This window comes from Balaenoptera borealis (assembly GCF_965194805.1).
Source record: "Balaenoptera borealis genome assembly, chromosome: 16".
NCBI lineage: Eukaryota > Metazoa > Chordata > Mammalia > Artiodactyla > Balaenopteridae > Balaenoptera > Balaenoptera borealis.
This window is the reverse complement of record NC_138872.1, coordinates 57,376,581-57,389,240: the sequence shown is the minus strand read 5'-3', so window position 1 is coordinate 57,389,240 and position 12,660 is coordinate 57,376,581. Positions and strand designations below refer to the sequence as shown.

At 50.6% G+C, this 12,660-nt stretch overlaps 1 protein-coding gene across 1 annotated transcript in view; it reads right to left on the bottom strand.

Moving 5' to 3' along the window:
• Nucleotides 1–5,483, bottom strand: part of ABAT (4-aminobutyrate aminotransferase) — an 89,403-nt gene extending 83,920 nt beyond the window's left edge. The window contains exon 1 of the mRNA XM_082359935.1: nucleotides 5,351–5,483. The gene's annotated coding sequence lies outside the window, so the exon portion shown is untranslated. The remainder of the gene's footprint in view (nucleotides 1–5,350) is intronic.
• Nucleotides 5,484–12,660: the final 7,177 nt, after the last annotated feature.

The window sequence follows — 12,660 nt, the reverse complement described above, 5'->3', positions numbered from 1 at the left end:
AGTGGTTGTCAGGGGCTGGGGGAAGGGAGAGTGACAAGGTTTCCTTTCGAGGTGATGAAGGAGTTCTGGAACTAGAGGGTGGTGAGAGTTGCACAACACTGTGAATGTACTTAATGTCACTGACGTGTACACTTTAAAATGATTAAAATGGCAAATTTTATGTTATATGTATTGCACAATAAATGCTCGTCCAGTCTCTACTGTGTGTCAGGAACGGTGCTCTGCATTCGGGACAGGAGGGAATGAGACTTGACTGTATGATCTCTACTCCCCAGGGATACAGAAGGGGAGAAAACCCAGCAAACAGTCATAGACCCAAGGAGGCCTCAGATGTAAGTGCTGGGAGTTCCGAGGAAAAATCGATCTCCAGGCTGGGGGCAGGGAGGGTCAGGGAGACAGCTTTTGAAGAAGGAGGGCAATTTGCCCTTGGGGAGTCGAGCCCGCTGCTACGGAAAGAATGTGTGACTAGAGGCCATATCAGGCTATGCCATTCCGGGGATGGGTAAGAGAGTTTAATGCCTGAGACGTGGGGCTAGTCAGACACAAGGGAGAGGGAGGAGCGCGGACACCTTTAGAAACCCCTCCCGGACCTTCTGCAGGGATGCAGTGGAGGGAGGGGGGTGATTCGGCCTGGGTGTTCTTGAAGCCCTCAGGCTCCCACGAGGCTTTTTCCCCCTGCATCCTGGCAAGGGGGGCTGGCAAGCAGACAGAGATGGAGAGAGCCAGGGCTCACATTACTTAAGGGGGACCAGGTACCAGGTGTTTGAACAGGGTTTCAGCTAATCCTCACAGTAACCCAGAGGTAGGTTCTACCATTGCCTCCCTCCCTCCCTCCCTCTTCCTTCCTTCCTTCCTTCCTTCTTTCCTTCCTTCCTCTCTTTCTTTCTTTCTTTCTTTCTTCCTTTCTTTCTTTCTTTTTCTCTCTCTCTTCCCTCCCTCCCTCCCTCCCTTCCTTCCTTCTTTCTTTCTTTGTTTTTATACTATTGCCTTTTCCAAGATAGGGAAATGTGACACTGACAGGTAAAATGGCCATGGCCTGAGGCCATCATGCTGGTGGAAGCCCAATTCAGCTCTGGTCAGTGTGACCTCGAGACCCACCGGGATGCTGGTAGAAAGAATCCGCTGTGGCCAGGGCAGAGGCTCAGCCTGTGGACGTGAGGCCTCAGATTCCTGTCTCCTGGCCCCAGAACTCTTAGGAAGCTCAAAGGCCTGAGTTTCAGCCACTGGCAGCTTCTGGCCTGACCACATCCCAGGAGAGAGGGACCAGGGTATGCAGGAATGTCCAGTCCTCAGACCCCACCCGCCACACTGACCTGGGGGCCAGGCAGCTGAAACAGCCCCAGCCTGGGCTGCAGAACTCGGGCGAGTCCCCCTGCCATCCTTCCTGGCTGAGGGACCCTGAGCAAGTCTCAACCTCTGGGGACTGTGCTTGGCTCATCTGTAATGCACAGGAAGCTGGCTAGAGGATTCCTTTTCTTCTTCTTCCCCCTGGATAGATTCATTGACATATATATATGTATATGTATATACACACACACACAGGCCTGTTTCATGCTCCTTGCTTCCCTATACGTATTTGCATATACTTACTAAAATACTGTATATACTGATGCTGTAACTTTAGTGTTTTCACTAAATCATGTCTTGGAGGTCTTTCCAGGTCAGGAATGTAGTTCTCCCCAATTCTTCTAAAAAGACGGCTTATATTCCCATGTAATGGAACCCCTTCCCATCTTGGATTGCCAAGCCCTTAGGCGAACATTCCTGCATTCTACTGTGCGCTTGTGTGAGCGTTTCTACAGGAAATTCTTAGAAGTGGGATGGCTGGGCCCAAGGGCACGCAGTTTAAATTCTGAAAGAGACTGCCAAAGGATCTGAGAAGGCCCCAGAACTAGGTGATTTCTAAAACTGTTTCCTGCATGGACGTTTCTTCGACTTCTAGCAGGGAAGGGGGTAATGCCTTTAGAAGAGTCCTTTAACTTCTGTGGGCCTCCGTTTGCTCACCTGTAAAATGGGAAACCTACAGTAATATACATGGAGGTGCTCCAGACTTTCCTGTTGAAATGCGAGGGGTTAATACTGCCCTCAATATCGGGAGGCTCAGCAGTTGAACACACCGCCTCCATGATGTACAAACCAGAAAGAGAACCTGAACAAGAAGGATACTCTCTTATGTCAATCATCCACTGTGAGTGGGGCACCTGTATTAGATCAGCAGTTCTCAGTGGTGGTGGGGGGGGATTTTGCACCCCCCCAGAGGACGTCTGACAATGCTTGGAGATGATTTTAGTTGTCATAAATGGAAGTGGTTGCAAGCGGCTTTACTGGGTAGAGGGTAGGGATGCTGTTAGACATCCTACAATGCACAGCACAGCCCCCTGCCCCCCGCAACAAAGAATGATCCGGCCCCAAACGGCAACACTGCTGAGGATAAGAAACCCTGCTCTAGACCTCTCTCTTATCTGATGCCTACCCCCCAACAAACCCAATTCAAAGATAAGGAAACTGAGGCTCAGAGAGGTGGATGACCTGCCCAAGGTCTCCCGTCAGCAGTAATGGGAGTAGACTCCCGGCTCCATCTGACTTTAGGGTCTGCGGTGCATTCCACATACTGTACGGTCTCTCTGGGAAGACATCACCCTTGTCTCCAAGCAGGGGCTGACTGTTCGCTGCCTCTACCCCTGACAGATTATCTACACTGCGAGTCATAAGTTTTACCTAAAAGCACAACCTCCCTACCCAGGTTTAGAGGTTTTCTGACTTGTAATCATAATCACTGCTTCCACCCACTTGCCCTGTGCCATGCACTTTACAAAGATTAACTCATTTTACCCTGATAAGGACACTGAGGGAACTGAGTCACAGAGAAGTTAATAATTCCTCCAAGAAACACACTAAGTAGCAGATTTGGGCTCTAGACCCTGATAAAAGGGATTCAGAGACTGATCTCTCAACCCCCATGCACTACAGTTCTCCCTCATACTCTGAACTTTCACCTTGGCACCTTGGACTTGGATCCCTGCTCTAAATTGGAGCACAACAGCCAACCCCTTAGCTGGAGGCAGGGGGAGTCTCTGCCTCAAGACCCTCCCATTTGTAGGGACCTGTTTGCCATTGCCCCAGTGGGCTGGTGGGCATCCGATACCTCAGGAAAAGGAGCAGGCTCTGAGCTGGGGTGGGACATCGCGGCAGGGAACTCGGGGTCAGAGAGAAAAGGCAGGGATCGAGGCGGGGGGGCTCTGGAGGGAGGGGTTGTGACTTCCAGTTCTCGGGGGTGGGGGGGCTCTGTCCAAAGTGCCTGGAGCAAGCCTCACCTGCAACAGATATTCCTGCAGCAGCGTCGGCTCCAGACTCTTGCAACTGATCTCATTTGCTATCCTGAGTCCATTTGTATTCTGGCAAGCCTAGATTTGGCAGTGGGCTCAATAAAAAGATCCCAAGGGCTGAGTGGTGAAGTGCAAGGCCCTGGGAATGGATCTACAAGGTGGCTTGTTGGGGGGCAGCGCTGGGTTCCAGCTCTGTCCCTTCCTAGCTGCGTGACATTGGCAGAGCCTCTGTACCACCTCTGACAAGTGGGGACCACAGTGCCCAGAAGTCCCGGTTCTAAATATGAGGACAAGAGGTGGTGTCCGGGACCCCGGCAGCCCAGGAGTCCCGGAGAGGCTGTGACCAGCTTCGCCACCCACTGGCTAGGTGACCTTGAGCAAGTCTCTTCCCCTCCTTGTGCCTCTCTTTGCTCAACTGTCCAAAAATGAAGGAGCAAGATCTTTGATTTGGAGTCCCTGGGAGGTCTAAGGACTCCAGACTGGGCCATTTTTCTCTCTCCAGGGCTGACCTCTTTGGGTGTCCAGGACACATGCTTCTCCTACTCCACCCCTAGGGTGAAGCTCCAAAGAGCAAAGCAAAGCTCCTTGCCTTTCTCTCCCCTGCCTCCCGCCCCCATCCTGGCCTGCCAGATTACAGCGGTGCCCAGCCCCCCTCAGGTCACCAACATCCTGTCCCTTAGTCCAGCTTCACTGAAGCCAGCCCAACGGATGGTTCCTGCAGCATCTCCCCTGGCCAAGGGCCTAGGGAATTCCACCGGGCAATGCCCACAGGAGCTGGGGGAGGGGCAGCCCCAGGGAGCAAATTGGGGCCCTTCTGTCTGCACTGACACCCTCGTCTCTAGAAGAGGGTTTGGCCTGCCTCAGGGGAGGATATTCTGAGCACAGTCCTTTTTGTGTGTGTGTGTGTGTGTGTGTGTGTGTGTGTGTGTGTGTGTGTGTGTGTGTGTGTGTGTGTGTGTGTGTGTGTGTGTGTGTGTGTGTGTGTGTGTGTGTTGGCGGGGGGGGGGGTGGTCCCTGCTGGTCCTGCTGCCTCAGAGGCCATCTCTGTTGGCAGTTTGGAGGCTCCTGGAATGATCTCTAGGCTCAGGATCCCAGCTTTAAGAGTTCCAGTCTTACTAAACCTCATCCTCTGGCCTTACCTCTGGCCAGGGTGGGTGAGGAAAGGTGAGATGGAATTAGGTGGGAAGGATGGGACTGGGAGAGGTGGATGGGGGGGTGTTAGTGGGATGGGATTTGTGTAAAAGGGTTACAGAGGGGTGGATTGAGGTGGGTGACTTGGTCCAGACTGGTGACCAGACCCTGGCCCTGTTTCTGAGTGTGAAAACCCCTTCTGTTACATCTTGACTGGAGAAAGAGGGGAAATCCCCCAAATGCCTTCAGCGTGGAGGTGTCTGAGGCAACCAACCATCTCTCTCCTACGGATGGGGGGGTGGGAGGAGGTAGGTAATCATCCACCTCTAAAGGCAAATCGCAGAGTCCAGTTTCTGAGTTGGGGGGCCCAGGGAGGTCTGTATCGGCTTTGAGGGTGACATGCAGAATCTCTGGAGAGGGATATCCTCTTAAGGAGGGGCTTATTTCCCCTCCTGGAGGAAACACACCGTTATCTATGAGCTGAGAAGGGAGGGTGGGGAGAAGAATCCAAACTTAGTTTTTTTAGGGAGGGGGAAGGGGCATGGGTCTCCAAAGAGATGAAGGGGCCCTAGATACCTGGGGAGGCTGGAACCCACTTTGAGGGGGCACGTTCCATTCCAGGGGGTAAAGTAAGAAGAGGAATCCTATCTCTAGAGCCGGGGGCCAGGAAGGAAAGGCCCATTTCTGAAGGGAAAAGGAAACTATTTTGCTCTCTGGGAGGTGAGAGACCCTCTCTTTTCCGGGGGTGGGCGGGGGACCCGCGTCTCGGGAAGATGAGGGCTCCGTCTCTGTGAGAAGATGCCCCGTTTTTGCTCCCTGGGGCAGGGCCGAAGGATTCCGTCTCAGCTGCCGCGGAAGGGCCCGTCTCACGCGACCCTGCGCCAGGTCCTTACCTCCAGGCCCCTGCTCCAACGTTCGGACTCCGGTCTGCCAGGCACCGACTTGAGGGATCCGCGCCCTGAGCTCCGGTTCCTCCCGGTCTCTGCCCAGCTTCCCCCAGCGACTCGCCGAGCTTCTTGGCTCCGCCGAGAGACTCTGGCCAATCAGAGCTGCCGATTCCGGCCCTCGCTCGCACCGCCGCCAATCAGCGCGTCCGCCACGGGCCACCGCCCCCGGGAGGGAGGGGGAAGGAGGGACGGGGGCACAGTCCGGCCTCCGGGGGCGGAAGAACTGGGGGCCTGGAGGAGGGACTGCGAGGGCCGGGAGCGAGGGTCCGGGCTGTGGCGGCGGCCGCGAGGAGCCCCCACCAAGCCGGAGGGGAGCCTATCTGATGCGGGGTGGGGAGCCCGTCTCTAAAAGCGGGGCGGCTCTATAGTTTGATTTCACCTGGACTTTAATTACCCCCTGACCCTTTTCTGGACCCTCGCGGCTGCGGGCGAGTGTAGCTGCCCCATCTGCACCCTGCGGCCCGGATTTCGGGCTCTGGAAACCTAGATTCGGAGTCAGACAAGGTTCCGTATGAAAGGGAGGGGAAAGAGCATCGGGCCCTCCCCCGCCTACACGTACCCCCCACCCCACCCCCCTCACGTGCTCCCCTCCCCCCTTGCAGGTGCTCAGGGCCCTCTCATTCTCTGCCCTAAGAGCTGCCATTCACGTAACACCTCCTAGCCCATCAACTCCGGAAGACGAATAGCTAGTGCATCGTGGGGGCGATGCAAAGATCACTGGGCTAGGAGTCCATGGTTCATTCTGCACGATCTAGGGTAGGTCACTCCGCCTCCCTGATACTCAATTTCCTCAACAGTAAGTGGAGACAGCTGTGATAGTACCTCCTTCATGGGCATAAGAGAGGTGGTAGATGTGATAAAGGTGCTTTTATAAAAATTAAAATGCTGAGGGCTTCCCTGGTGGCGCAGTGGTTGGGAATCTGCCTGCTAATGCAGGGGACAAGGGTTCGAGCCCTGGTCTGGGAGGATCCCACATGCCGCGGAGCAACTGGACCCGTGAGCCACAGCTGCTGAGCCTGCGCATCTGGAGCCTGTGCTCCGCAACAAGAGAGGCCGCGACAGTGAGAGGCCCGCGCACCGCGATGAAGAGTGGTCCCCGCTTGCCACAGCTAGAGGAAGCCCTCGCACAGAGACGAAGACCCAACGCAGCCCCCGCCAAAAATAAATAATTAAATAAATAAAAATTAAAAAAAGAAATTAAAATGCTGTATGAAAACTAGTTAATACTAAAGTATGAATGACTGATAGCCCGGTAGCTTTCTAAAGGTATCTAGAAAGAGGATGCGTTCATTCAATGGTAAAATCAAAACACAGGAAACTACCCATCAGAACAACATGAGATGACCAAGTGCTCATAATGAATGGATGAAGGGGGATTCCAGAATTTAAAAGGCCAAGGAAGAATACAGCTTGGGTTTTCCCACTCAGCATGATCAGGTAACTATCTCCTTAGTCTGCTGGAATCTTGCAAAACCCTGAGGTCCTTCCTTCCTGCCTTCCATGAATCTGGGCTGCCCTATCTCTGATTAGGTGTGCAGGACTGTAGTCCTAGGAATTAAGATAAATATAAAGCAAACAAATACATTTTAAAACCGCCAAACAGGGACTTCCCTGGTGGTGCAGTGGATAAGACCCCGCGCTCCCAATGCGAGGGGCCTGGGTTCGATCCCTGGTCAGGGGACTAGATCCCACATGCACGCTTCAACTAAGGAGCCCACCTGCCACAACTAAGACCTCATGCAACCAAATAAATAAATATTTAAAAAAAAAAAACAACTGCCAAACAAACAAACCACCTGCCCCCTAGTGTGGTCTGTGACTGTAGAGACCAAAAAAAATAAGAAGAGTAATACGAAGGAATAGACAGAAAATATAATTGATCCACAGTTCTACTAAAACTGAGCTTTGCCAATCTCTTTGGTATGTTAATCCCGTCACCTTGCAGAACTTTATGAGGCCTGGTGTATAAATCGAGCAATTTTTCCTTAAAACCTAAGCCATGCAGATAATCCCTTTTATTGCCCAAGACACACTCAAAGAAATAAAATGATCAGTAAATATGGGAGGAAATAAAGTTTGTCAAAGAAAGGCAAATTAAAGAGATGGAAAATTTCATCTACAAAAATGGCCTTGTTTTTATTATAATTACCATTATTTGTGGAGGTTTCAAGGTAGTGGACAATTTCATAAATTGCTGTTGGGAGTATCAATGTTCAAAGCCTTTCTGGAAAGAAACTGAGTACTCCTATTTAAAAAAATCTTAAAAATGAGCTTACCCTTTGAACTAGCAGTTAAACCTCTATGAATTTATCCTAAAACAATGAATGATGCATAAGTTTAGTGATAAAGTGATTTACTGTCACTTTGTTTCTTGTAGCAAAAAACTGGAAACAAATGTACAACAGGGACTCGGAAGGGACATCTGTTGCATGATACTGAATGCCTCCAGTAAAGCATAGGTGTTGAATATTGAATGGTATGGAATTGAATAAAACATAGTATTGACTATTGAATGGTTGACTCAAAATATTAAGTGAGCAAAACATATTCACCTAAAAAGTTTATTTGGTGTTGTTCTATTTTTGGTAAATCTATATAAGTAGATACAGATAAATCAGTGCTATCCAATAGAACTTTCTGTGATGGTGGAAATGTTCTGTATCTGTGCTGTTCAATATGGTAGCCACCAGCCATAGGTAGGTATGGAACACTTGACATGTCACTAGTCGAATGAGAAACTGAATTTTAAAATATTATCTAGTTTTATTTATTTTTATTTATTTATTTATTTTGGCTGCGCCGCACGACTTGTGGGATCTTAGTTTCCCCAACCAGGGATCAAACCTGGGCCCTCGGCAGTGAAAGCGTGCATCCTAACCACGGGACCACCCGGGAATTCCCTAATTTTAGTTTTAAGTTAAATAGTCACACGTGGCTAGTGGCTATCACACTGAACATCACCAATATAGATGATAGATAGATAGATAGATAGATAGATAGATAGATAGATAGATAGATAGATAGATAGACAGGCTAAAAAAATAAATGCCCAGAAGTAGTTCCCTCTTTATGTTGAAATTGTGGATGATTATAATTTTACTTTATCTGCATGTCACTAATTTCTAATCATTCTATAATGAATATATATTGCTTCTGTACTAAGAAAAAAATATTAAAAATGAAAAACAAAAGGCAAAAGTCTAAGTCAAATGCCACCCACCATCTGTTTATACGACCTGCAAGCTAGGATACAAAATGGGTTTTACATTTTTAATGGTAGAAAAAAGTCAAAAGAAGAAGAATATTTTGTATCTCAAGAAAATTGTGTAAAATTCAAATTTCATGGTGCATAAAGTTTTACTGGAACACAGCCATTCCCACCCACTTATGGATGTCTGTGGCTGTCTTTGTGCTACCATGGCAGAGCTGAGACGTAGTTGCGACAGAGACCATATAGCCTGCGAAACCAGAAATATTTACCATCTGGCGTTTTTAGAAAAGTTTGCCAGGCCCTGGTCTAAGGCAGTCAGGGGAGACAAAGTGTGTGGAGTCATCTTCATCTGTTCATTCATTCATTCGTCTATGTATGGAGCATCCACTGTGGGTTAGGCCCTGGCGCTGGGCATCCAAGGAGGTGCTGTGTTGTTTCTGGTTCAGGGAGGGTGTGAGAGGGATATTTAGAGCCAGGGGCTTTGCAAGCTGGTTCTCAAATAGCTTCATTGTGACACTTGTGAGGAAAACTGTCAGCAGGTAGAGAAAGTCCTGCTCACATTAGCTTTGCTTGCATTTTCCTCAGCTCCGCAGCTTTCCTGTGGGGCTGCTTGGGGCTGCAGGTGTCTTCAGGGGATGCTGAGAATGTCTTCCAGAGGCTGGCTGAGGCCCAGGATGGGAACTCCTGCCAGAAAAGCAGCTCTGCCTGTGAGGGTTCCCACTGCACCTCCTGAGAGGAGAAATGAGGGCAATGGAGCCTGAGGCTCTTGGGACTCAGGAAAGACCCTCAGCAATCAGCAGCTCCTTGTACAGAAAACGAAACTGAGGCTCAGAGATGAGGATGAACTTGCCCAGAGACAGATTATAATGTGTGCCTTATTTCTCAGGTCTGTGCTTTCCATACTCTCTGCTCACAAACTAATAAAGGGGTGTCATAGAGGGCATTTGGGTATGAGGGAAAGGGGACCAGTTTGGGACTTGATATTGATTTCCAGTTTCACCTTCCAGTGGTCATGTGACACTGGACAAGTCATTTACCCCTTCTCAGCCTCTGTGTTTTCATCTGTAAACTGGGTAAAGTATCTACCACAAGATCCACATGTAAAAGAATGAAGTTGGACCTTTACTTCACACCATATAAAAAATTAACTCATAATGGATCAAAGACCTAAATATGTCTTAAAACTATAAAGCTCTTAGAAGCAAACACAGGATGATGTTCCCAGGGTGGGAGCAGGTACATCAGCCATGATGGCCAGAGGTCGCCTGCAAGGCTGGGACATAAGTGGACGCCTGAATGCGAAGAGCAAGGCTGGATGGGATTTCCTTGCACTGATTCCCATGCATTTTGTTCCTTGTGCTGCGCTCCTGGAAGACCCAGGGCTGCCTGCAACTTTCCTTACCTGAAGGACAGGTAAAACAGGGACAGCGTGGGTAGGTGTGCCACAACCAACAGAAGCAGTTGCCACATCTGATATGTCACAGACATGCTTTATTCTGCTGTCTTTGTGATGTCTGGGCCCCTCAGAGCTGCCAGCCCGAAAGAGACACGGCAGTGCATTTACCCTGGTAGCTCTGGACACACTGAAACATCAGGGGGACTGTGTCATTCTCTAGTGCCCCCCACCCCCCCCCACCCATGCCCTGCAGAGCTTCCCTGAGGCAGGAAATGCACAAGGCAGCCCCTGAGAACAATCATCCTGCTCAAATGTCAACAGTGCCGAAGCTGAGAAACCTAGTACTAGGTGATGTTTATGTAGTTCCCAGAATATGGAAGGAACTTGTTGTGTACGAGGTCCCTTCCTCCTGTGGCTGGAGACGTCCTCCGATTCATCCCAATTCTTCTTGGCGGATACATACAAGGGCATGTCGGGGGGTCAGATGGAGGGGTGTGGCTCCCCCCTAACCTCCACTGCTGGAGAAAATAGCTAAGCATTTAGGTCTTTCCTGAGGTCTTTGAGGACAGTAACTGGCATGCAGTAGGTGCTCTATTAATACTTGGCCCTGACAACTCCCTAATGAGGAGGAGAAAACCCAAAGTGAGAACAAACTTCCCTCGGGGCCAGCAATTCCGAAGTCATTTCTCCCACTCATCCTCCCCTTGATACTGACTCGGATCCTTGGACTCCTTAATCAATGGAAATTGATAAGAGGTCAGGCGAGAAATTCAGGCCAGGCTTTGTTGGGACTGCAGCACAAGGGAGCAAAAAAACCCCAAGGAACATGTGCCCTTGCTTGCTCCCTGAGGAGGGAGCTGGTTTCTGGTTTTTTTTTGAAATTCTTATGTGTGTATGCATGTATGTATTTATTTATTTGGCTGCGTTGGGTCTTCATTGCGGTGCGCGGGCTTCTCACTGCGGTGGCTTCTCTTTGTTGCGGAGCATGGGCTCTAGGCGTGCGGGCTCAGTAGTTGTGGCTCAAGGGCTCTAGAGCACAGGCTCAGTAGTTGTGGCGCACGGGCTTAGTTGCTCCGCGGCATGTGGGATCTTCCCGGACCAGGGCTCGAACCCGTGTCCCCTGCACTGGCAGGCGGACTCCCAACCACTGCGCCACCTGGGAAGCCCTGGGAGCTGGTTTCGTAAATGAGGTGAGGGTAGGGGTGGATCGGTGGGTTGGGCCAGAGGGGTGTGGCCTTAGGTGGTCTGCCTACTTGCTTAGTGGTGCTGTGAGCAGGGATCATGGGTAGTATGCTGCTTTTGTACCCAGCACCTCAGAAATGACAGTTGGTTTGTGGCCTTTTTGTACCTTATTGTTCCTAATTGCCCCAACCGCGCATGCATGCAGTTAATTTTAGTTGCTTCTGCAAGTGCAAGCACTCTGGTTAAGGGTCCCAGGAAGGTACCAGATGACATGCCAGCTCCTGGGCCTCTCCTTACCTGCATTCACCAGGGTTCCAGTCCCAGACCCGTTGTTACTTCCCAGCTGTGTGACCTTGAGCTTGTCACTGGCTCTCTCTGAGCCTCAGCTTTCTAAGTGGGGATGATGATTTCTCCTCGCTGGGTGCTGAGAGGATTAAATGTGGTAGCTTGTGCATACAGCTTGGGAACTCAGTGTTCACATCCCGTAAGGTCCCATCCTCTTTATGAGGACCACCGAACCAAAGCTACTTTCACTGAAATATCCTCCACTCTCCTCTGTAACTGCAGGCAGGTGACAGCCCTCCCCCCATGCCACAGTCCTATGTGTGACCGAGGGCCTGACGTCTGCCACGCTGGGTCCTGAGTGGGGTGCCCGTGACTCTAGGCTGCTTCAGTCCATCCTCAAGTCTGTGATACGGCACAGCAAGCTGAGCTGGGTGAGCCTATTGAACAAATGTGACCTTTGGGATCTGGAGTCCTTAGAGGCTACAGTGGAAACCACTCACCCAGCCCTGCCGCTCACAGGCCCCGGGATCCTTGGGGGCTCCTCCTCCTCTCTGACCCTCCGTTTCCCTGCCCATAAAAAGGGGTGGTACTGCAAGATGCGTCTGCTCAGCGAGGAGGTTAGACGGTTGAGTTTCGCCCTGATTTCCCAGGTCCCTCCCCTAGTTCAGCCACTGGGCTCACACCCTGGGTCCCAGGATCCCAGGATCCTCACCATTAAGGACCTCAGAGTTACATGATTACATGTGATCCCATGAGACAGGTCCTGTGAAAGAGCATGATACATGTAGAGTGCCCTACAAGTGTAAGGAATGACTATTAACCTAGCCTGGGGGTGACCAGCGGGGACACCTGGCCATTGTCTGGAGCCGGTTTGGGTTGTCGTGACCAGGGGAGGAGGGAGGTGCTGGCATCAATTGAATGGAGGCCAGAGATGCTGCTAAACATCTAATAGTGCACAGGCCGGGCCCCAGCAAAGAGTTATCTGGTCCCAAAAGTCAACAGTGCCGCGGCTGAGAAACCCTGCTCTAGTGTAACTTCTCTAGTTTGACAAGACCGACCTTGGGCAAGTTTTAACCTCTCTGAGTTGAAGTTTCTTCATCTGTAAAATGGGGGTAAGAATAATAGTACTTACCCCCATAGGATTGTGGTGAGGTTTAAAAGAGAGGACCTATGTAAAGAGTC